This window comes from Geotrypetes seraphini, chromosome 7, assembly GCF_902459505.1.
Source record: "Geotrypetes seraphini chromosome 7, aGeoSer1.1, whole genome shotgun sequence".
NCBI classification, from domain to species: Eukaryota; Metazoa; Chordata; class Amphibia; order Gymnophiona; family Dermophiidae; genus Geotrypetes; species Geotrypetes seraphini.
In genome coordinates, this window is record NC_047090.1 from 190705918 (window position 1) to 190732189 (window position 26272).

The 26272-nt window shown below is 48.0% G+C and overlaps 1 protein-coding gene across 9 annotated transcripts in view; it reads right to left on the minus strand.

The window, feature by feature from the left end:
- TMEM63C (transmembrane protein 63C) overlaps positions 1–22634 on the minus strand; it is a 140027-nt gene extending 117393 nt beyond the window's left edge. For 4 of the 9 annotated variants that reach the window (XM_033951573.1, XM_033951569.1, XM_033951570.1 and 1 more), the window contains exon 1: positions 22484–22634. The gene's annotated coding sequence lies outside the window, so the exon portion shown is untranslated. Of the gene's footprint in view, positions 1–6682; positions 6854–11900; positions 11998–18268; positions 18367–22284; positions 22393–22483 lie in introns of those variants that run through there. The other 5 variants (XM_033951562.1, XM_033951568.1, XM_033951563.1 and 2 more) reach the window with 5 other exon arrangements.
- Between the last annotated feature and the right edge of the window lie 3638 nt (positions 22635–26272).

Here is a 26272-nt window from a genome sequence, read left to right on the forward strand (position 1 = left end):
GGCTAGATTCGCTAAGCCCACTGACCGTGTCCCGACCGGATTCACTAACCTTCCTCCTGATCCGATCCCGATCCGTGCATGCAAATGAGGGGAAATGCATTCAAAGGTAGGAAGGCAGCGATTCACAAAACAAATTCAGGAACACCGACTGGGCTGACCGATCACAAAAGAAGCCACTGCTGAAGACCGACTGTCCTCGCCCTGAAATCCCAGCCCTGAAACCATCAAAAAAGCGCCCTGCTCTCTTCCGCCCTGCCACCCTGCTCTTTAAGAACATCAGAATAGCCTCACTGGGTCAGACCAATGGTCCATCAAGCCCAGTAGCCCGTTCTCATGGTGGCACTAGTGCCTGGCCAAAACCCAAGGAGTAGCACCATTCCATGCTACTGATCTAGGGCAAGCAGAGGCTTCCCCCATGTCTTTCTCTATAACAGACTATGGACTTTTCCTCCAGGAACTTGTCCAAACCTTTCTTAAAACCAGCTACGCTATCCGCTCTTACCACATCCTCTGGCAACGCGTTCCACAGCTTAACCATTCTCTGAGTGAAAAAAAATCTCCTCCTATTGGTTTTAAAAGTATTTGTCACCCTGCCTCTCTGCGATCTTCTGCCCTGCCTCTTTGCAAGCCCATGTTTTTAACCCACGGGTTGAAAGCGGGGCTGCATTAAAATGACATTGCTGACACTAGAAGGCTCACGCTACAGTGCTTGTTGAATGAGGGCCAGTGCATGCATCAGGATTGCTCTGCAGCGATCCATGTGGTCGGTGTGGGGCGTGCCTCCAATTACACCCATTTGCATGAGGACGCGTTGTGGGTCAGTCGGCCTGCCACGGATCGGATCGGTGAGGTAAGTGCATTGTTTGATGAGCTTTCGAAGATAACTTTTCTTCTTCAGATCAGCAATAAGCAAATATTGACAATAGTCTATAAGTGAAACATAAAAGCATTCCACTGACAGTCTCATAGGAGGAGGATGGGGTGGGCAAGGTGAGAAAGAGGGAGGGCTGGATGGGTGATGTGATAGCTGACAAAGTCAAAATATTTTATCACTTTGTACGTTCCCAGATTGTCTTAAAATGTCATTTTAGCATTCGGTTCATTCAAAACCAGGACTGGCCAAAAATCTCCAGCCTGAAAGTGGGTAATTGGCATCTCAGAAACTGGTCCTGAGCAGATGGTTTCTTCACTCTGGTGCTTTAAGTGGATTCACAGAAGAAGGGCACTAGGTAGCTGGGGACTGCTCCTGAGGCAGGAGGGGTTTGCTCAAACATGGCTCATTCTAATTCTCCTCTTTAAAACCGACCTTCATTTTTGAGGAGATGTTTGAATCAGCGTGAAACACTGGTCTTGAGTCTGAGTTTGAGAATTACTACTATTATTTAACATTTCTAAAGCGCCAAAAGCATACGCAGCGCTGTACATTTGGCATGTATTAGATGGTCCCTGCTATGAAGAGCTTACAATCTAGTTTGGACAGACAAAGAGGACATATAGGAGTAGGGGAGTTCCTTGCAGAGAGACATTAATGTTACGGTGTGCACGGATGTTAATATATATCTAACGTAACCCCAGGAAGTATCTCTGATGAGGGGTAGAATCCATGAAGAGCCTCTTCTGATGTTTCTCTCATTCTCTGTTCCAGCCTTCTAGCTTCCCGTGTGCCTATAAATACACTCACATACCATCTGGCACCTGATAAATAATTTACCCACATGAGAAACATGAAAGCTGGTCTCCAGCAGCAAAACCGTGGGTTGACTCCAGAGTCCAGACCACCTCCTGGCCCCCCCATGCCTTTCCTCAAAGGTCTCCCCGCTCACCTACTTTTCCTCTTGCTTTGCTTCTTCCTCCTCCAGCCTCAAGCACTCAAGTCCTCAGTGCTCCCCCTCACCACTCCAGCCTCCTCGGCCCATTCACACTCCCACCTCTGTTGCCTCTCTCCCTTTTGCAGCCTCTGTTATTTCAGCCTCCAACAACTTCTAGTGCCTCCCTCCACTTTAGCACTACATGGGGGAGGATCAGTTCTGTTGAAACGGTGTAATTTTGGGGGCAGGGGAGAGCTTGGGATGGATTTGACTTCTGCTGTGTATTCTCTCTGGGGGGTTGGGTTCTGTGGCTGTTATCTGGGGGAGTGGGGTTGGGTTCTGTGAATGCTGCAGCACATTTTTTCAGGGACGGTGGAGAGACTGGGTTGGATTGGATTTTGTTGATGCTGGATATGGTCTCTGAGGAGGGGGTTAGAATTTCTAGATGTGTAATGTCTCTGGGAGGGGGGTCGGTTTCTGTTGATGTTCTGCATTGTCTTGGAGAAAGCTGGTCTGGGTTCTGTTGATATTTTGTATTGTCCTTGGGGGTGGGGGTGGGTTCTATTGATGCTGTGTACTTTCTATGGGATGGGGGAAGGGGGTTGAATTGGATTCTGTTCATACTATGGATTGTCTTGGACAAGGTTAGTATGGGGTCTGTTGATCCTATGTATTGCTTCAAGGGGGGGAGTCTGTTGAAGCTGTGTATTTTGGGGGGGGGGGCACAGGACAGGTTGTGCTGGGTTCTGTTAATGCTGTGCATTGTCTTGGAGGGGATTGGGTTGGATTCTGTTCATGCTGTATATTGTCTTGGAGGGGGTTGGGTTGGATTCTGTTTCTGCTGTATATGTCTTGGAGGGGAATGGGTTGGATTCTGTTCATGCTGAATATTGTCTTGGAGGGAGTTGGGTTGGATTCTGTTCATGCTGAATATTGTCTTGGAGGGGGTTGGGTTGGATTTTGTTCGTGCTGTGTACTGTCTTGGAGGGGGTTGGGTTGGATTCTGTTCATGCTGAATATTGTCTTGGAGGGAGTTGGGTTGGATTCTGTTCATGCTGAATATTGTCTTGGAGGGGGTTGGGTTGGATTCTGTTCATGCTGAATATTGTCTTGGAGGGAGTTGGGTTGGATTCTGTTCATGCTGAATATTGTCTTGGAGGGGGTTCGGTTGGATTCTGTTTGTGCTGTGTACTGTCTTGGAGGGTATTGAGTTGGATTCTGTTCGTGCTGTGTACTGTCTTGGAGGGGGTTGGGTTGGATTCTGTTCATGCTGAATATTGTCTTGGAGGGAGTTGGGTTGGATTCTGTTCATGCTGAATATTGTCTTGGAGGAGGTTGGGTTGGATTCTGTTCATGCTGAATATTGTCTTGGAGGGGGTTGGGTTGGATTCTGTTCATGCTGTATATTGTCTTGGAGGGGGTTGGGTTGGATTTTGTTTCTTCTGTATATGTCTTGGAGGGGGTTGGGTTGGATTCTGTTCATGCTGAATATTGTCTTGGAGGGAGTTGGGTTGGATTCTGTTCATGCTGAATATTGTCTTGGAGGAGGTTGGGTTGGATTCTGTTCATGCTGAATATTGTCTTGGAGGGGGTTGGGTTGGATTCTGTTCATGCTGTATATTGTCTTGGAGGGGGTTGGGTTGGATTTTGTTTCTTCTGTATATGTCTTGGAGGGGGTTGGGTTGGATTCTGTTCATGCTGTATATTGTCTTGGAGGGGGTTGGGTTGGATTTTGTTTCTTCTGTATATGTCTTGGAGGGGGTTGGGTTGGATTCTGTTCATGCTGAATATTGTCTTGGAGGGGGTTGGGTTGGATTCTGTTCATGCTGTATATTGTCTTGGAGGGGGTTGGGTTGGATTTTGTTTCTTCTGTATATGTCTTGGAGGGGGTTGGGTTGGATTCTGTTCATGCTGAATATTGTCTTGGAGGGGGTTGGGTTGGATTCTGTTCATGCTGTATATTGTCTTGGAGGGGAATGGGTTGGATTCTGTTCGTGCTGTGTACTGTCTTGTTGGGGATTGGGTTAGATTCTGTCCGTGCTGTGTAGTGTCTTGGAGGGGGATGGGTTGGATTCTGTCCATGCTGTGTACTGTCTTGGAGGGGGTTGGGTTGGATTCTGTTCGTGCTGTGTACTGTCTTGTTGGGGATTGGGTTGGATTCTGTGCGTGCTGTATATTGTCTTGGAAGGAATTGAGTTGGATTCTGTCCATGCTGTATATTGTCTTGGAGGGGGTTGGGTTGGATTCTGTCCGTGCTGTGTACTGTCTTGGAGGGGGGGTTGAATGCTTGCTTGATTCTTCCTGTGTTGTAATGGACCTAAATGCAGCAAGCGGCCAGCAAACACTTCCAGACAGCTAGTTATAGAACTGTCTGCTCCGGAGCCCTTATGCAGTCTTCAAACTGCAGAATTACCTGTCACAGATGCTGCCAGAAGTCTGACACTACCGTCTGCTGCAAAGACAAGGTCAGCGTTAGCACGAGGAAAGAAAGGTTTATTAGAATGACTGAAGGGCCCCTCTCTTCTTCCCCAGCGCAGACAGAGAACCTCACTCTCTCCCCCTCCCCAAGCAGAGACTGACACGGCAGAAACCTAGGGGTTTTCTGACTCTATCCACCGTGGTATTATAAGGTATTTGTGACAATATTTATCTCGTTTATTCTCCTGAAACAGACAGAATGGTTGAACCCAATGAACCCAGAAATGAAAGGGCATAAAAGCGATGACAATTAAGAGACTGCTCTGTTATCAGCAGATGTTTCCATCTGCGTCTCCTGCACTACGCAAATAAAAAACCTGGCAACCAGACGGTTGTGAGAGTCACAAGTCTACCTGGCCTGCCAATTTCCTTCCTGCTACTGCATCACCAACCCCATTTAATCTGGAAAAAGGTCTCAGATTTAACCCCTTTCGAAGCTAGTTTAGTCCCACAGAAATCTTGCTTTTATTCTCTTTTGCTTTCCTAAAGAGCCTCGTTCAAATCCCACTGCTGACACTTAACCCTCCATTGGCTCAGGGATACAGAAATGCCTTCCTGCAGGGTTCCCGCACCCCTAGAGCTGATCATTGAAACCCTCGCACCCCCTTCCTAAACCACTTGTTCACTAGTGACTATTAGATTCTCTAAAAGTTGCGTTAAAACCCAACGGGCCGCTGTCGCAGTAGCGATTTTAAAAAAGGGAGTCATTCTCCAAAAAACGCTCATGCAAATGAGGTTGGCAAGTCACTTAATCCCCTCCATCGCCCCAGGTACATTAGATAGAGTGTGAGCCCCCCAGGACAGACAGGGGAAAATGCTCAAATACCTGAATAATTTGGAATCCACATAGAATTGTGGGATATGCAGAATATAAATGAATAATACTATTAGAAAAGGGAAGAACCAAATCTATTAAATAAAACATATTTGAGAAATAGTCGTCCTGCATTGTGACTTAGACGATGTAAAACCAGGTCGGGTTGCTGTGGAGCTGATCACAGCAAGGGAATCTCCCTGCTGTGATCAGTTTAGCGGCTGTGGCAGGAAACCTGTAACCCCCCTCCACGAAGATGATGCTCAGTCTCTCCTGCCGGAACACACAAAGACACCCCCCAAATGTCCACGGCAGGAGGAGTGTCGAATTCCTCCTGCCGCCACCTCACTAAGACATCTATCCAGCAGGAGGGATGCCCAGTCCCTTCTGCCAGAAACCCTGAAGCCGCCCCCCCCACCCCAAATGTCTGAAGCAGGGGGAAGTGCTGAATTTCTCCTGCTGCAACCTCACCGAGACATCCACCTGGCAGGACGGATGCCTACTTCCTCCTGCTGGAACTCCCCATCCCCCCTGAGACCTCCCCCAGCAGGAGGGATCCCCATTCCCTCCTGCCAGAACCCCCACTCCCTCCCACCGGAACTTCCCCACTCCCTCCCAAAGATCATCGGCAGGAGGGATGCCTAGTCCCTCCTACTGGACCTCCCCCCCGAAAGGCAAGTCCCCCCGGACCCCACCAATACCTCTTTTAGTTGGTCGGCCGGAGGGATGCTTCATCCCTCCAGCTGACAGGCCTGCCTTCACAGAATGGTGGGCCTTCCCCTTCCTGGTGCATCGTGGAATGCACCGGTGAGGGGTCTAAGGCCCTGATTGGCCCCATGGGAGGGGGTTGGCCTAAGGGATCTGATCAATCGGAATCTTAGGCCACTCCCACTCTTAGGCATCCCACTTTTCCAAACAGTCTTTTCCTGCCTTACCAGTTCCTCCAAAATGCTCTTCCCAATTTTTCAAATATTAGTTGCTCTCCATTTTGCTGTTATATCCAACTGAACCATTTGATGATCTCTGGAACTCAGGTGGTCCCATCTGCCCATAGGAGAGGCTTTCCCCATTCCCAAGTACCAGGTCCAGCATCACTCCTTTCCTTGTGGGTTCCATCGGCCTTTGTTTGAGCAGAGTCTCTGGACAGAACACTCTAGCCCCCCTCTAGCAGGTTAAAATGGCCCACCAGCACCAACTTTGGCAACCTTTGGCTAGGTCTCTGTCCGATTCTCCCATCCTAGTCAGAAGTCTGTGGGCCACACTGCTGTAAAGAAAGCGCCATTATCCTATTCCAAAACAGCTCCAGCATCACTTACCCCCCCCCTTCCCCCCAGTTATTTATTATTGGTTACATCAGGGGTCTCCAAAGTCCCTCCTTGAGGGCCGAATTCAGTCAGGTTTTCAGGATTTCCCCAATGAATATGCATGAGATCTAAGTGCATGCATTGGTTTCAATGCATATTCATTGGGGAAATCCTGAAAACCCGACTGGATTCGGCCCTCAAGGTGGGACTTTGGACACCCCTGGGTTACATAGAGAAGGGCTTCTTTCCCTTTTCTGCCGTCCCTGGATTATAGTTACCATTCGCGGTCCAGGTTTTAAAATTGACATCCCAAAGCAGCGTCGTATTTCTACTCCATGATTCTATCCATTGAAATCGATGCACCAGGATGAGGTTGGCAAGAACAACCAGATCTGCACCCGCTACAGCATCTCTCTCCTGGGCACTTGGCAAAGTCTTACGCTTGTCCTTTTATCTGTCCTACCGATAGAGAACCTGTCCTTCCAGTACTATTTCTTCGTTTCAGTGTAGGAAGATCTGTTTGGAGTCCACCCACCGAAGGAATTTGGGGTCACGGGATTCCAGAATTGCTCAACAGATTTGTGCAGGCTTTTTGATAATGCTTCAGCCCAAGCTGTTCGTCCTCACTGCAATGAGAGCTCTTTGATTGATCAGTATCTGAATAATAAGAGCTGCCGGAAACCGAATCTTTGAAAGGGCTGCGTTTCAGCTTCTCTCTCCCCGTCAGGAAAATCCAGATCGGCATTACAGCTTGGCCGTGGAATGTATCTGTTATTACGTATAAATGAATCCTTGGAAAGACTTTGGTCAAAGGATTTGCAAAGTCTGAGCTGGAATACCCAGACCCCATATCCGCCATGCTCGATTTCATGTCCTAGCCACATCTTTTTGATTCTAATGTTCAGAGATTTTTCTTTCCTGGATCAGCTCCCCATTAGCTCTTTGGATGGCTTCCTGATATTTTTTTTTTTCTCTCAGAAAATCCTGTAGCACACAAGCATTATGTACAAGTTGCTTTTGGCTGACTCATCTCACACAGCATAAATTGTTTGCCAAGTCAGGGAAATGGGAGTTTGATAGGCCCATGATTGAGTGTAGGGGACAGATTAATCCGTGAGGCTGAGACTGGAGCTAACTGCTTCCATGTAAGAAGGTACCAAGTGCCTTTAGTCCACTAATCCAAAGAAATAAATATTCATTTGGTTTATCTGGTCCTCCCCAGAAAGCTCAGAACAGGTTAACATAACATAAGAACATAAGAATTATCATACTGGGACAGACCGAAGGTCCATCAAATTCAGATTCTATGCTGCTTCTCCTAGAAATAAGCAGTGGATTTCCCTAAGCCATCCCAATAATGGCCTATGGATTTCTCTTTTAGGAAATTATCCAAACCTTTTTTAACCCCTGCTAAGCTAACTGATTTCACCACATTTTCTGACAACAAATTCCAGAGTTTAATTACATGTTACAGTTTAACATTCACAGTATTACAAAATACATTACATAGTGTTACCATTAGCAGTGTGAGGGGTTGCAACATTACAACCAAGGTGTGCAGTTTGGGAAATCTATCTGAAGGTATAGTTAACATTCATAGGGTCAAGCGAATGAGGCAGGGAAACAGAGAGAAGATGGGGATTCTGAGGCCCTGGGAGAATAGTTTTGTGCCTTTGGAATCAATCCCCCGGTTCAATTGCCTGCCTCCTGAAAATGGACTTTTCTGTAAGCACAGGACACTTAGCCGCCCCCCCCCCCATACATAAACGGGGCAATATTACAAAGTGTGCTAAAAATGACACCCCTTCCTTTACAAAGCTGCGCTAGTGTTTTTAGCGCTGGCAGCCGCAGTAACAGCTCCGATGCTCATAGAATTCCTTTGAGCATCCGAGATATTACCTCGGCAGCCGGCACTAAAAACGCTAGCATGGCTTTGTAAAGGAGGTGGTAAGATAGAGTTTCCATAGAGAAAAGAGAATTTGGGCGCTAGACCTTAGGCTCCAGCACGTGCTCCGTGTAAAAGTCTCAAAGTTGGCTTCCAGATGTGTCTCTTACAGAATTCCATGCTTTCAGTTTACTGGTTTTAACTCTGCCTCGTTCATTCGTGGTATTTCTGTTTCTATTTGGTCTTTTTGCCACAAAGTGCAACATAACAGACATGGCTGACCCTAAACGATTCAGATACCCAGAAATACCCCCCTCCCCTCCCAACCATCAAAGAAAAGAACAAGGAATCCTATAAAGCTATACCCCCCCCTCCCCTCCCTGGACGTGCAAATACTATATCAGCAAAATAACACTAAAACAATTCTACAAAAGACGTCAATGGACCCCACACGAATTTGAATATTTTTGTGTTCCCTGACAAATCCGCATTCATTTTTCATGTTTATACACTAAACCTAGATTTGCCCACCAGAAAGTGAAATGAAGACGGTCCCAATTTTTCCAGTTACGTGTGATCCTGCCATCATTAAGAAGAGTCGACCTTTAACTGGTACTGGGGTACTGGGGTTTAAGAAAGGATTGGACAATTTCCTGTTGGAAAAGGGGATAGAGGGGTAGAGATAGAGGATTACTGCACAGGTCCTGGACCTGTTGGGCCGCCGTGTGAGCGGACTGCTGGGCGCGATGGACCTCAGGTCTGACCCGGCAGAGGCATTGCTTATGTTCTTATGTCTATCCAACGGGGGCTTAACATGCAGCCCGGTTCCACAAACCACGAGCTCATACGTCAGAGGGATCGCAGACTCCAAAATATGATGTCCCCAAATCGACTTCCAACAACTCAATGTCATAGGGCAAGAAAACAGGAAGTGACCCACTGTAAGTTTTACCTGCTGTCCGCACACCACCTTGGCTGAATCTTTTCATAAATCCCAATCAATAAATAACCCTCTTTCCCCCCCTTTTACAAAACCGTAGCGCTGGCCGCGGCAGTAACAGCTCCGACACTCATAGGAATTCTATGAGTGTCGGAGCTGTTAATGCCGCGGCCAGTGCTACAAACCGCTGCAGTTTGGTAAAAGGTGATGGGGGGGTTAATAAGTCTGGCACCTAGGGGTGTGGCCTGCACAGGCCCCACCCACATTCCTGTCCCTTTGCTGTTATGAGCTAAAGTACTTAGATGCTAAATATAAATTCAATTAAATTAGAATAGCCTTACTGGGTCATATCAATGGTCCATCTAGCCCAGTGTCCTGTTTCCACAGTGACCAATCCAGGTACAAGTACCTGGTCAAAACCCAAAAAGTAGCAACATTCCATGCTACCGATCCAGGGCAAACAGCGACTTCCCCCTGTCTTTCTCAATAACATACTATGGACTTTTCCTCCAGGAACTTGTCCAAACTTTTCTTAAAAACAGCTATGCTATCCGCTCTTACCACATCCTCTGGCAATGCATTATTAGAGGTTGTGGTAACTATTCTCTGAGTAAAAAATTATTTCCTCCTATTGGTTCTAAAAGTTTTTCCCTGTAACTTCATCGAGTGTCCCCTAATCTTTGTAATTTTTGATGGAGCGAAAAATCGATCCACTTGTTCCCATTCTACTCCACCTCATGATTTCATAGACCTCAATCATATCTCCCCTCAGTCGTCTCTTTTCCATACTCAAGAGCCCTAACCTCTTTATCCTTTCCTCATATTATTCCTGACAATGCAGAATTTGTGCAGAATTTCCCAGGGATGCATAATTAGCCAAAGTCTGCTCAGAATTTGGTATTGGGTCACACTCCCTCTCTGAATCTTTGCCAGAATTCAGTGAGTCCTGACAATACCTCTGGGCCTCATAAAGCAGAAGCAGCAACGGCGGTGTCCAGCAGGCAGAGGCAGCACTCTGAGCAGGCTGTCCTAGCCTGCCATGCTCGAGTCTTCCCTCTGCGGTGTCACTGACAACATCACTAATGACGCAGCAGAGGGAAGCCCTGGAAGGTAGGTTGCAAGCAGCCTGTTCACCGCTGCTGCTACTTTGGAAGGCCCAAAAGTTCAGGTCTCAAGGTGGTGGTGGTGGTGGTGGTGGTGAAGGTGAGGATGTCGATCGTGAAGTGCTGCACAGGGGGATAGGAAGGATGGAAGGCTGCTGCAAAGGGTATTTGAGCGAAGGATGGAAAGCTGCTACTCGGGTGGATGGGAGGGAGGGATAGGAAACTACTGCAGAGGGGAAGGGGAGGGAGAGATGGAAAACTGCTGTACAGGGGGAGAGGAGGAATGGAAAGTTGCTGCACATGGGGGAGAAAGGAGAAAGGAAGAATTGGTAGACATGGGGTGGAGGAGATGAAGGGAGAGATGCAACAAAGAGGTAGAAAGGGGTGAGAGGGTGAAATCTTGCATATGGAGGGGGGAAGGGAGACATGCATGGAGAAGAAAGAGAGAGAGAAATGTTGGTCATAGGGTGGAGGGCAGAGAGAGATGGTGCATGGGGAGAGATAAATAAATGTTACACATGATAATGGAGGGGAGGAAGGGAGAGATGCTGCATGGAGGAGAACAGAGAGGTTTGATCCAAGGCACAAAGCAGGGAAAACATAGAAAAATAGAAATAGACGGCAGATAAGGGCCACGGCCCATCTAGTCTGCTCACCCCAATGACCCTCCCCTACCTTTCTCTGTGAATAGATCCCATGTGTCTATCCCATTTGGCCTTAAAATCAGGCATGCTGCTGGCCTCAATAACCTCAAAAAGACTATTCCAGCGAGAGAGAAAGAAACAGAAATGTTGGGTATGGCAAGGTACAGAGATGGAAGATGGAAGGTGAGCACTGAGAAAGCAGAAAATGTCAAATGGGCAGAAGACCCTGGTGAGCGAGTTAACAGAAGCCAAACAGAAACACGAGCCTGGGACCAACATGATTTGAATAACAAAATGACCAGACAACAAAAGGTAGAAAAAAATCATATTACAATATGTCAGATTTGAAAAGTGTATCCTGCCACAGCTGGTGTCAGGCAGTGAGCGTGCGCTAGGATTTAACAGAAAGAGGAAAAATCTCTTTTGTTTTATTTACACCACAGCACCAGTATGGGGGGTATGTGTGTGAAAAGACTACAAAATAAATCCATCAGGACATTTGAAAAAAAAACCAACAAAAAACCTACCTGATTGAGCAGGAAAAGTGAATTGAAATCGAAAAATCAATTTAATAGGCCAAATCGAATTGAATTGAAATTTTTTTCCCCTGAATCGGGCAGCACTAATTGAAATATGTCAGTTTTCAGAAAAGTTTTTCAACAATATAAAAGCAAAGTAAAATTCTGTGCTATGAAAACCAAGCAACCAAACTTCACAAAGGTGGGCTGGGGTATTCTTGGGGCATGTGAGAGCTACTATTTTAGGGGAGGATGAGACTCCAGGCTACGCCCAGTGAGGGCAAGGGGTACAAATGAAGCTCCAGACTATGCCCAGTAGGGGTAAAGCGTAAAGATGTAATTAAGGGTTAGAGGTAAATAGTTCCGGGCCATGTCTGGGAAAATGTGAGAGCCAGTTGTGGCTTACCTGTTGGTTAGAAAGCTGCTTCGGGCCAGGCATTCCAGACAATCTCTGACAAGCTCCAGCCCAGTGCACCTGAAAACTGGTCCAACAGCTTAGAATATCCGTGTCCGCCTCCCCCTCCCCCTCCCCCTCCCATCCAGCAGAGGCAGAGTAAATACAAAAGCCGCAAGAGGCCTGAACATCTGGCAAAAACACAAGCTTGAAAGGAAAAAAACATCTTCGGAGACTTCGGAGAAACAAGGAGGAGAACTGCTTAAAGGGACTACAAGGAAGGCATAATAAAAATGGCAGTAAAGTAGTCCATGCAAATGCTATCTAAGCTGTTGCAACGCTCTGGTTGGAGAAGGGAGCAAATAAGAAATAACGTAATGTTGAGATATGGGGAGGGGCTTACTCCAGGACCCGCCCCCACTGAGAAGTGAAGCATCTTGCCCTTTGCCTCTTCCAACCCTCTCCCGGAGAAACACCCACTCAGTCAGGTTTACCAGTAGGAATAGGCATGACATGGATTTGCATACAACGGGTCCCCCTATATGCAAATTTAGCACATGCATATTCAGCCTGATAATGCTGAAAACGTGAGAGGGATGGAAGAAGCTCAAGTTCTGCAACAGTTATATGAGACAAAACTCAGCATCGGGAAGTATAACAGAGTCTTATTAGGATGTTATCATCTACATATGGTAAATATCAGTGGTCTCAAACTCGAACCCTTAGTGGGGCCACATTTTGGATTTGTAGTACTTGGAGGGCCGCAGAAAAAAATAGTTCATGTCTTATTAAAGAAATGACAACTTTGCATGAGGAAAAACTCTTTATAGTTTATAAATCTTTCCTTTAACAGTTAAAGGAAAGATTTATAAACTATAAAGAGTTTTACTTTATGCAAAATTGTCATTAACTATTTTTTTCTGCGGCCCTCCAAATACCCTATTTTTTCTGTAGCCCTCATATTTAAAGTTTAATATCTTTCCTTTCTCAAAACTGACACATTTCAAACACTATATTGAAAATAAAATCATTTTCTCTACCTTTGTTGTCTGGTGACTTTATTTTTCTGTGCATTTAACTATGTTTCCAGGGTCTTTTTGTCCTTTGACTGGTTTTCTCTCCATCTTCACTTTCTGCCTTGCATCCATCTTTGGCATTAACTGCTCTCTTTTCAAAATCTACGTTTCCATGTCTTCCCTTCCCTTCTGTCTCTCTCTTCTTCTGTCCCTATTTCCATGGTCTGACATCTCTTTCTTTCCTTCCTCTCCTTCCTTCCTTTCCCCTGGTCTGGCATTGTCTCCTTCCCTCCCCCAACTTTTTATTTCTTTCATCCTGCCCCCTTCTTTCTTTCTCTCTCTCTCCATGCCCCCTTTCTTTCTGTCTTTCTCTCTCCATGCCCCTTTCTGTCTGTGTCCCGTCTCCCTTCTTTCTTCCTGTCTCCCTGTCCTCCCTTTCTTTCTTTACTTCTCCCTGCCCTCCCCCAAGCCACTACCATCAGAGAACAGGCCGCCACCACCGCAATCGGGGAACAGGCCACGCCGAGGTCTTACTCTCCCTGCTTATTTTCCCCAGCGCGGGGCCGACCAATTCTCGCCACCCGATGTCAATTCTAACGTCGGGGAGGGAATTCCGGGCCAGCCAGGCAACGATTGGCTGGCCCAGAACTTCCTCCCCGACGTTAGAATTGACGTCGAGTGGCGAGAATTGGTCGGCTCCGAGCTGGGGAAGATAAACAGGGAGAGTTAAGACCTCGGCGCGGCCTGTTCCCCGATTGCGGTGGTGGCGACCTGTTCCCCGATGGTAGTGGCTTGGGGGAGGGCAGGGAGAAGTAAGACCTCGGGCGCTGGCCTGTTCCCCGATTGCGGTGGCTTGGGGGAGAGCAGTTGGAAGGGAAGTAGATTGGAGACCCCTGCTTTAGTCGAAGACAGATTGCGGGCCACAAAATAGTCCCTGGGGGGCCTCATGCGGCCCATGGGCCGCGTGTTTGAGACCGCTGTCCCAGTAGGTTTATTTTATAACCTCTTTACCCACCCCACCCCCTTTGCTCTCTCCTACCCACACTGGTGCTGTGGTGTAAACAAAATAAACAAACAAAAAAGACTTTTCCTTTCTCTGTTAAGTTCTTGCTCACGTTCGCGGTCTAACACCAGCTTAGGCTCATCTGCTCTCTCTCTTCTTTTCTTGATCCCCCCTCTATCAACATCCTGTTTCACTCTCTTGTAATTTCAACCATAGACTACTGCAATGCTCTATATCAAGGTATAATCCAGAAAGAAATCCATCGTTACAACTACAGTACTCCCCCAATATTTGCGGGGGTTCCGTTCCAGGAACCCCCGCGAATCTTGAAAACCGCGAATACGGTTTTTCATGGTGGGACTGGAGAGGGCAGTAGGAGAGGCAGGAGAGAGCAGCCGGAGCGCCGGCGAGTGAAGGAAATCACTCGCTGTATGCTCCAACCACTTCTTCCTGCACTAAAGTCAGACCTCACCAATCAGGAGCTGTGTGTCAAAGCAGCTCCTGATTGGTGAGGCCCGACTTTAGTACAGGAAGAGGCGGTCAGAGCATACAGCGAGTGATTTCCTTCACTCGCCGGCGCTCCGGCTGCCCTCTCCTGCCTCTCCAGCTGTTCTCTCCTGGTCAGTGGTTCGCGGTCAGAAAATACTGCAAATGACCGGGACTGCAATCCGCCAACCGTGAATTCGCGGGGGAGCACTGTATTGCAAAATACTGCTATTAAATTAATTTATCATGCAATAAAATTTGACCATGTTACTCCTCTCCTCCGTAAAGCACATTGGCTACCCATCACTCATCGCCTCACCTTTAAAGACGTCTATACTCTTTAGTACCAGCTCTCGCTTCTCAAACCCTCAATTCTTGTGAAGCCTTGAAACACCGAAATGCTTTTTGGATTTACATTTGCCGTTAAGAGGGCAAAATTTTCTATTCGGCAAATTAGTTATATTGCTCTTAAATAATTCAGGTTTAGTGCCATACAAGAATTGATGACAAATCATCACTGCTTTATACTGACCCTTTCATCCAGCATCTCTCCCTCCTTCCCCACCACCCCAGAGTCCACCATCTCTCCCTTTCTCTTCCCAACTACCCTCCTATCCAGTATCTCTACCCCCCTCCACACCATCCCTTCGGTCCAAATTCTCTTCCTTTCTTTTCCTTCCCTCCCTCCATCCCATTGTCTACCATCTCTCTCTCTCCTCTATTTTTAAACCTATTATTTCTTCCCGCTCCCCAGTCTGGCATACGCTCATCTCTTTGGACCCCCCTCCCTCTGTGTACTTCTGCCCTGAAGGACAGTATGTTTCCTCCTTCTCTGTAGGATCATCCGGCTTCCCTCCTGGCCTCCTGGTCTCACCTTCAAAACTAATTATGGCCTGTAGAGGATCGCCAGTGCAGTAGTGATCCTAGCAGGTTCCCATCGGCCTCTGTAGCATGTTACCTCAGCCATGATGTCAGCGGAGGGGAGGGACCATAGCGGAGGGAACATGCTGTGGAGGCCGACGGCAGCCTGCTAGGATCACTACTGCACCGGTGATCCTCTGCAGGCCGTAATTAGCTTTGAAGGTGAGATCAGGAGGCCAGGGGGGAAAGCCGTATGATGCTAGAAAGAAGGGGGAAACATGCTGGCCTTTGGGGGACCCCTTTACCCATGGAGCTGAGGGTACCCAGCACTGGCGCCTATGCAGCACTTCCCGATTGCCCCCCATACCCTTTAAAGCAGTAGCAGTGGACGGCCAGCAAGACCCATCCCTTAGGACTGCCAGAGCGCTGCCACTCCTGCTTTAGGAGGCCCGAAGATAATGAGAGGAGGGTTGGTCACCGAATCGGCGAGCCCAAGTTTTTAATAAAATGAATCAATTCACGAAAGTGAATCGATTCAAATTGGCGAATTGGGCAATACTACTACACACCTCTGAGGTCACTAATGTCTTCCCAAGGACCATCTGCAAAGGACATCATATGATGTGATACCACCAGCGAGCCTTCTCCGGAGTAGCCCCCCCCCATTCAGGAATGCATTCCCTGAAAGATTTCAGCTCTGCTTCAGGAAGCAGGTGAAAGCTTGGCTCTTCAACCAGGTTTACAATGGAAGAAGAAACCAACTTGCTAATCATATTCATGGAGCGACACCGGCTGCGGGACATGTTTATCCATTCCTACCATTCTGACCTCATGTGCAACTCCTTTAAATTCCTTCCTCCTGCTACTCTGTCTTATCTAGCTAAATGCTCCATCTTTGCTGTCTATTAAAATGTTTTCTCGCGTATTGTGTCAACATTGTAATGTTCAACTCACACAAAACTAGCTAATGGACCGGCAGTACTATAGGATCCATTGAAAGCATTGGAGGATCTTTAAACACTGTCACTCCTGTTCACACAGCTCTTGTCTTCATTGATCCTTTTTCAGTTTTCTTTTCTAAAACAACAACTTATCTTTCAGTCGATGTTTCAACCCTCCCAACTTAAACTCATTGCGGGAACCAGTGTCGTAGTAAAGGGGGAAGGGGGGGCGGACCACTCTGAGTGCTGTCTTGGTGGGGGTGCCGACACCTCTCCTGCGCTCCACCTCCCTGATCCTTCTCACTCCCCCCATTGTGCCTCTGGCTCTTCACTGGCGCGAGCAGCATCTCCAACTTGCTGCCCGCGCCGGTGTTGGTGCTCCCTCTGATGTCCCTTCTGGGTCATGTGACTTGGAAGTGACGTCAGAAGGAGCGCCGACGCCTGCATGGGCAGCAAGTTGGAGATGCTGCTTGCTCTGGGGAAGGGAAAGGGCACGCGGCAGGAGTGGGGGGGGGGGGGCGTGCCTCCATCACAAGCGCCTCCCACCCTCACTACACCACTGGCGGGAACTCCCGCAGTCATTTTTGTTCATGGCTCTGCACAGGGCAGGAGCATAGGTGATTGCTCCTGCTGTGCTTCACCACTAGACCATCAGGCTTCAAAAGGAAGCTGTGGAGAAGTCTGAGAGATGGAAGGGAGGCGGCTGGTAGAGACTCATGAGTGACCCAATTCATGAATCCGAAACCCGCTAGGGAAGGAGTACAACTTGCCCAGAGTGGTAGGTGCAGCTCTGGCCAGTGGCATAGCGAGGGCGAGAAGCGCCCAGGGCGGTGGTGCCCCTACCCCGCCCTCATCTCCGCCCTCTGCTGTGCGCATTCCCACTTCCCTTCCCCCATACCGCTAGCTATTCATTGCCGCGAGCAATGAGAACTTCAACGTCGGCTCCGATAAGTGACGACAGCGAGAGAGATGACGCAGAGTGTTTATAAGATCTGGGGAAAGTTCAAGAATCTCAAGACCGTAGCAGCCAGTGGTGTAGGAAAAGGGGGGGGGGACGAGGGGATGGTATGCCCAGGGCGCCATGTTAATGGGAACACCGGCACCCCTCCTCCCCTCACCACGCCTGCTCACCCCTTCCCTTCCCAACAACTTCAATGTGCTCCTCGTGACTGAGTCAGCTCTCCCACTGATGTCACTTCCGGGTGACACGCATATGAAGTGACATCAGAGGGAGAGCCGTCGGGGTTGCGAGGAGCACATTGAAGTAGTTGCTCACGGCGGTGAACAACTAGCGGTATGGGGAAGGAAAGGGGTGCTTGGGCGTGCGGCAGGGGGAGTAGGGGGGCAGCGCCAAGGGTGAAGGAGGGGCCCCTCTGCCCCAGGTGCCTCCCACCCATGCTACGCAACTGGTAGCAGCAGTCCAGCATCTCTTCCAATCCACTGAGTGGAAGATCATGTAGTTGGTCTCAGTGTCATGGGCTGGAAACGGGTCATAGAACAAAAAATAATTCATCTATTCCAGAACACGGCAGTAAAATTCGAGCACGTCACAGCGCTCCTCAGATTGAATTCAAAGTAAGCTGCCTAACCTTTACCACCCTGTATGGAGACACCCCAGATGGGTTTCCCAGATTCACCAATTTATTAGGCAGAACTGCTAAACGTTGAAACTCAAGACCATTTAATGATACTGTTTCCATCGCAAAAAGAAGAGTTTCCACTGCAAATGGTTTCAAAGTTCGGAACTCTCTTTCCACAGTGATCCAAACTACTACTGAATATCCCACCTTCAGAAAACGGCTGAAACATGACTCTTCATAAACCTCAATGAGGGATGCAACTCCGCCAAAGATCTGGGCTATAAAAACAAAAATACCTACAACCACTCTCTAAAGAAAGGCAAAAAAGACATCATATAATCGACGGGTGGTGTGACACGGAACTAACCATACTTAAAAGAAAAGCACGCCAACTCAAAAGAATCTGGAACAAGACAAAGAAGAAAGAGGATAAAGCAATATGGAGATCCAAAATCCATGCGTACAAAAGAATCACCAAGGAAAATTGGCGTACCTTCTACTCAAACAAAATAGGGTTCTCCACAACCAACAGCAAAGAACTTTTCAGATTAATCAACTCACTACTTGAAACTGATCCTCCTCCACACAACTACCGACCGCTGAGAACTCAGGACCTCCTTCCAAAATAAACTATCTAGCTCCTCCTCAGCTACCACACCCACACCCACTAATTCAATCCCAGTAGACAGGAACTGGAGCCACTCTGACTCAATCCTGGTAGACAGGAACTGGAGCCACTTTGAGCCCCCTAACTGGTTCCAATTTCTCAAGCTCTATAATAAATACGCCAAAACCTTCTGCCGCCTAGACAATTGTCTGCCCACCATCATGAGAGCAGCCCTCACCCCCTTCAAGGCCATGCTCTTTGACTGAATCTCTCATCTAATGGCTAACAGCAAATTCCCAACCCACCTTGGCCACATCATCATCTCGTCCATTGTTAAGAATCGCAAAGACCCCATATCAATAACATTCAATTACAGACCAGTAACCAACATCCCCTTCTTCATCAAATTGATGGAAGGTCTGATCAATACTGCCCTGATGAACTACCTGGATAAATTCTTAATACTTCACGAATACCAGTCAAGATTCCGCTCACATCACAGCACTGAAACAGCCCTAGCCTCCATCATAGATCACATCACACAACTACTCAGCTCAGAGAAACACACATTAATACTCCAATTCGACCTTAGCAACACCTTCGACCTGGACGCCATAGGTATCTCGGACCACATACTCAACTGGTTTAAAGGCTTCCTAAAAAAACGATTCTACCAAATCATCAGCGAGCAAACCCACTCCCAAGTTTGGACCACCCCCTGTGGTGTCCCCCAAGGCTCCCCTTTATCCCCCACCTTATTCAACCTATATATGCCCTCCCTAGGCCAGGAACTATCCAAACTGAACCTTCAATCATACATCTACGCTGATGACATCACAGTTATCTTCCCCCTCTCTACACTGTCTACTGAAACCAGACACTTCCTCTCATCTATCATCAACCAAGTAGAACAATGGCCAACAAACTTCAAACTAAAGCCAAACCCGGAAAAGGCCAAGATATTTATGGCCTCCCAACAAACCAACCAACCAAATTTACTATCAACCTAAATGGTAGAAAATTCCCAATTAACTCTATTATCAAAATCCTAGGAGTCACCCTAGATCAGCAACTGACACTAGAAACCCATACCAACATCCTAATTATAAAATGCTTCCACTTACTATAGAAACTACGCACCCTAAAACCATACTTCGATTTTGCATCATTCAGACTGCTGGTCCAGTCTCTGGTCCTAAACTCACTGGACTACTGCAACATAATCTACCTAGGATCTCACAAAAACCCCATCAAGAAACTGAGACTTATCCAGAATACAGCCGTTCAACTAATCTTTGGCTTGAAAAAATCCGACCACATCACCCCATACTACAAGAAACTTCACTGGCTACCTATCGAGGCCAGAATTATCTTCAAATTCGGTTGCCTCTGCTTCAAGACTCTCTTCGGCACCGCACCCACATACCTCCTGAAACACCTCACCCTCCAGGACAAACTCTGCTTTTCACGTAGAACACTACTGTTCACATTTCCTTCCCCCAAAGGATGCAAATTCAAAAGATTCCTCAACAGGACACTCTCCTTTCAAGTAGGGATCTGGAATAGAGAATGACACAGTGGTTGCTACCCGCGGCTAGTCGCGGGTAACCCACCGAAACGGTGACCAAAAAAAGAAGGTCACCGCGAGATCAGGGACAAGGCCATTCACCGCCCCGTGGAGTGGTGAATGGTGAGCACGAACAGTGAACAAATGTACGGTCCGGCAGGCCCCACTCTCCCACCGGCCATACATCTCCATCCCTCCCTCCTTTACCTTCTCTTTTGCCGAAACTGTACCTTCTCCTCTCCATCCCCCCACCCCCAGCACCCTTCGCAGATCAGCAGCTCCCTCCCGCCGGCCAGCCATGCATCTCGCCCCCTCCCTTTCCCTTACCTCCCTTACCTTCTCTTGTGGCGAAACTGGGGATTTCTATACGGCTATGTGCTGTATTACAGCCGGAACCTTGAAGTTGCGTCGCGTTGCCTGCTGGAAAAGTTTCCTCCAACGCAACTTCCTGTTTCCGGTTGCATTGGAGGAGACTTTTCCAGCAGGCAATGCGAAGCGACTTTAAGGCTCCGGCTGTAATACAGTGCATAGCCTTATAGAAATTGCCAATTTTGCCACAAAAGAAGGTAAGGGAAAGGGAGGGAGGGAGATGCACGGCTGGCTGGCGGGCGGAAGCTGCTGGACCGCGGGAAGGGTACTGTGGGTGGGGAGATGGAAAGGAAAAGACGCTGAAGCAGCCTGAAGGGAACTGGGGAAGAAAAAGAAGGGAGAAGACACTGGGAAATGGGGAAGAGAGAGTGGGGAGAAGACACTGGGAAATGGGGAAGAGAGAGTGGGGAGAAGACGCTGGAAGGGAAGAAGACAGAGATGCCAGACTATGGGGGAATGGAGGGAAGAAGATTGGTGCCATACCAATTGGGGGAGGGGGGGCGAAGGGAGAGGCACAGTAACAGAGCAAATGGAAGGCGCAGAGAGAAGACAGACCATGGATGGAAGGAATTGAATAAGAAGATGAGGAAAGCAGAAACCAGACAATAAAGGTAGAAAAAAAAATTCTATTTCTTTTCTTTTTCTTTTTGCTTTAGGATAAAGTAGTATATTAGTTGTGTTGATAAAAATTTATAAACAAAGCCCTGCCAGCTGAACATCTCTTTCTCTAGTTCAGCAGCCAGAATTTGGTTTATAAGGAAGGAATAAGCTAAATATTGCAGTACTGGGGCTTGTATGGATGCTGCGGGGACAGGGTGGTGAATGGGATGGCAGTGACGGTGATGGGGCGGTAAAGGGGACGGTGGGCCAGGGATGGTGCAGTGACAGGGACAGATTTTTTCCCTGTGTCATTCTCTAATCTGGAACAACACCTTAAGTGACATAATCCTGAACGCACCAACATACAATTCATTCAGAAAATCACTAAAAACCCACCTGTTCGACAGATTTATCTGACCCTTCCATTCTGCTCAACCCCTACCATACCTTATACATCCCCCCTTTTCTCCCAGTCACCTATCTGTCTAACTATCCCTCCCAAATCTAATTGATATAACTTCGCTGTCCTTACAGCTCCACTTGCATACCGTTTTGAACTGTAAAGGTATGATGGGATATAAATAAAGCTATTATTATTATTATGAAGACAATATCATAACTGTCTGTTAAAAGAGTGGCCTGAATGTTATTATGCATTGTATAAAATATAGTGCTATGTAACACTAGATCTCTGCCTAGAAGGATTTGGCGAGAAATAAGACGATAACATAGCAAGATTCTCCATAAAATCATGCACTTGAATGATCCCAACTTGCTCAATGAGTGGATGCAACAGGAGTTTGGACAGAAGCCCAGAAGTGCAGGAACAAGCACACCTGAAGTGAATTTGCAGGTACAGGGCTGTCTTTGAAGTGGGTCAAACCTCTTTCAATAAGGAAGTCAAGCTCCCGGCATCACTGGGCCAAGGTAAACTTAGCTCCCTGCATTCCACTTTTCCAAAGAGCACTCTCTAAATCTCATCATTTACACCTAAACTCTCAGTAACCTAAAACTTACAAATCAAGGGAACTTTATTGGTAAACCTTCTGCACCATTTCTTCACAAGCAAGCCACCGTTTCCCTCCCCCCAACTCCCCCTCCCATCCCAGGAGCGACTTCAGAAGAAAGCACTGTACCCCCGCCCCAAACTCCCCTCCCAACACTGCACCCCTCTCCCCACCCTAATACTAACATCAGAAATTAAGCACTGCACCCCCTCCCCTTACCGGTGTTACAGCCCCCCCTTCTCTCTGCCACCTACTGAGCCCTGGTGCAGGGGGTCAGCATGTGTCTCTCTACATCTCTCTTGCAGTCTCACCCCCCCCCCCCCGCTTCTCTGAAATCTGCTTAATCTACCCGTGCATACCGAAACATCAGCATCGTTGGGCGTCAGCTCTCCGGTACACGCACCCCGTGTGCAGCCATCAATCCGTTCCCCCCTCCCTGGTTATATGCCACGGAAGGCAGAGCCATGCATCCTGCCTGCTTCATGCAATGCCAGTCCCAGGAGGAGTCCCCTCCCCTCCCCAGCACACGTCAGCTAGGAAGATCCCGAAACCCCCTACCTGCATTAGCTGCTGCTGGAAATCCCGGGGCCCCTCCGTCCTCCTTTCAGCTAAGGGAAAGCAAGCCGGATCGCCCAGGGGCTGTCTGCAAAGTGCCAGGAACATCTCCTGCCAGGGATCAGCTGCTCCTCCCTCTTACATCAGCAGCAGTGACTGCCCACATCTCCCATCCTTCCCAAGAGGCAAGAAACTGCAGGCTCGGAGGCTTCTCTGCCCTTCTGCCAGGGAGTTGCCAGCCCCCACTCCCCTCACAGATGAGAGACACTAACCTCCCCCTCCCCCAAAGAGTTTAGGCACTTTGCACAAGTATCTCTCCAGGCTGCAAAATCGCTCTCAGACTCCCCGAGACCCTTCTCTCACCCATTAGGAGTGTGTCACATTCATTTCAATTATTTATTCAATTTTCTATACCTTTCTCCCTGGGGAGCTCAAAACGGTTTACATGAGTTTATTCAGGAACTCAAGCATTTTTCCCTGTCTCTCCTGGTGGGATCACACTCTATCTAATGTACCTGGGGCAATGGGGGGATTAAGTGATCTGCCCAGGGTCACAAGGAGCAGTGGGGGTTTGAACCCACAACCCCAGGGTGCTGAGGCTGTAACTTTAACCACTGCGCCACACTCGCTTACTCCCAAAGACATAAAAAAACAAGAGGGCATTCGGAAAAGTTGAAAGGGGACAGATTCAAAACGAATGCTAGGAAGTTCTTCTTTACCCAACGTGTGGTGGACACCTGGAATGCGCTTCCAGAGGGCGTAATAGAGCAGAGTACGGTACTGGGGTTCAAGAAAGGATTGGACAATTTCCTGCTGGAAAAGGGGATAGAGGGGTAGAGATAGAGTATTACTGTTGGGCCACCGCGTGAGCGGACTGCTGGGCGCGATGGACCTCAGGTCTGACCCGGCAGAGGCATTGCTTATGTTCTTATGTTCTTATGTTCTCTCACTCATTAGGCATGTGCCACACTCATACTCTCTGTGACCCTTCTCTCACTCACTAGGAGTGTGACACACTCATTTAAACACTCTCTCAGTCTCACACTCTTTAAGCCCCTTCTTATGAGTCTCACTCATTTGAAGACTCTCACTCACACTCTGTGAGCTCCTTCTCTCACTCATTATGAGTGTGTCGCATTCATTTGAAGGCTCTCTTACTCCCAAAGACCCTCCTCTCACTCAGACATGTGCCATACTCATACTCCCCAAGACCCTTCTCTCACTCATTAGGAGTGTGGCACACTCATTTGAACACTCTCTCAGTCTCACACTCTTTAAGCCCCTTCTTATGTGTCTCACTCATTTGAAGACTCTCACTCACACTCTGTGAGCTCCTTCTCTCACTCATTATGAATGTGTCGCATTCATTTGAAGGCTCTCTTACTCCCAAAGACCCTCCTCTCACTCATTAGGTATGTGCCACACTCATACTTCACCCGTCCCCGTCAGGATCCTCTCCGTCCCCACCCGTCCCCGCCAGGATCCTCTCCGTCCCCACCCGGCCCCAACAGGATCCTCTCCGTCCCCACCCGGCCCCTACAGGATCCTCTCCGTCCCCACTCGTCCCCATCAGGATCCTCTCCGTCCCCACCCGTCCCCTACAGGATCCTCTCCTTCTCCACTCATCCCCATCAGGATCCTCTCCGTCCCCACTCGTCCCCATCAGGATCCTCTCCGTCCCCACCCGTCCCCGTCAGGATCCTCTCCGTCCCCACCCGTCCCCGTCAGGATCCTCTCCGTCCCCACCCGTCCCCGTCAGGATCCTCTCCGTCCCCACCCGTCCCCGCCAGGATCCTCTCCTTCTCCACTCATCCCCATCAGGATCCTCTCCGTCCCCACCCATCCTTGCAAAGAATTACCTCCATCCCCGCCCGTCCCATAAAAAGCAGCAATTTCTTCTGACAGGATCATCAATTCCACAGTTTCTTTTGCTGTTTTCCTTGTGGAATCTCTTTGGTGGAACCCTGTTTTTGTTTTCTGTTCAGGTAATTAACTTATAAACCCCCCTCTTTTACTAAGGCTGACCTGTCCATTATATTATATGGACGAACCCTGCTTCCAAAGCCTTCCATCCCCGTGGGATTCCTGTTGGCTAGAGGGAGGTCCCCGTGGGAGTCCTGTGGGCCAGAGGGGGTCCCCGTGGGAGTCCCATGGGTTAGGGGGGATTCCCGTGATCCCCGTTCCCGTGCAGACCTCTAGTGTGAACTGCCTAGAAGTCGTCTGACTATGGCAGTATAGAAGAATAAAGTTATTGTTATTATTATTTGTTTGATAAATTTATTACATAATTGTTCTTAACTTCAATTTTATTATGTCTAATATGTGTATTTCACTGATTGTCCAGTTCTTTTTTGTGAACCGCCTGGATTTTTGTGGGTGGGCAGTATACAAGAATAAAGTTATTATTATTATACGAGACACAGAAAGCGAGAGAGAGACACATACATGGAGACGCATTCACCCCCTCCTCCATCAGGCACATCCTGTGCCACTTTCCAGACAGACAGACATAGTAACATAGTAACATAGTAGATGACGGCAGATAAAGACCCGAATGGTCCATCCAGTCTGCCCAACCTGATTCAATTTAAATTTTTTATTTTTTTTTATTTTATTTTATTTTTCTTCTTCTTAGCTATTTCTGGGCGAGAATCCAAAACTTTACCCGGTACTGTGCTTGGGTTCCAACTGCCGAAATCTCTGTTAAGACTTACTCCAGCCCATCTACACCCTACCAGCCATTGAAGCCCTCCCCTGCCCATCCTCCTCCAAACGGCCATGAACAGACACAGACCGTACAAGTCTGCCCAGTAACTGGCCTAGTTCAATCTTTAATATTATTTTCTAATTCTAAATCTTCTGTATTCATCCCACGCTTCTATGAACTCAGTCACAGTTTTACTCTCCACCACCTCCTTCGGGAGCGCATTCCAGGCATCCACTACCCTCTCCGTAAAGTAGAATTTCCTAACATTGCCCCTGAATCTACCACCCCTCAACCTCAAATTATGTCCTCTGGTTTTACCATTTTCCTTTCTCTGGAAAAGATTTTGTTCTACATTAATACCCTTTAAGTATTTGAACGTCTGAATCATATCTCCCCTGTCTCTCCTTTCCTCTAGGGTATACATATTCAGGGCTTCCAGTCTCTCCTCATATGTCTTCTGGCGCAAGCCTCCTATCATTTTCGTCGCCCTCCTCTGGACCGCCTCAAGTCTTCTTACGTCTTTCGCCAGATACGGTCTCCAAAACTGAACACAATACTCCAAGTGGGGCCTCACCAATGACCTGTACAGGGGCATCAACACCTTCTTCCTTCTACTGACTACGCCTCTCTTTATACAGCCCAGAATCCTTCTGGCAGCAGCCACTGCCTTGTCACACTGTTTTTCCGCCTTTAGATCTTCGGACACTATCACCCCAAGGTCCCTCTCCCCGTCCGTGCATATCAGCTTCTCTCCTCCCAGCATATACGGTTCCTTCCGATTATTAATCCCCAAATGCATTACTCTGCATTTCTTTGCATTGAATTTTAGTTGCCAGGCATTAGACCATTCCTCTAACTTTTGCAGATCCTTTTTCATATTTTCCACTCCCTCTTCGGTGTCTACTCTGTTACAAATCTTGGTATCATCTGCAAAAAGGCACACTTTTCCTTCTAACCCTTCAGCAATGTCACTCACATACATATTGAACAGGATTGGCCCCAGCACCGAACCCTGAGGGACTCCACTAGTCACCTTTCCTTCCTTCGAGCGACTTCCATTAACCACCACCCTCTGGCGTCTGTCC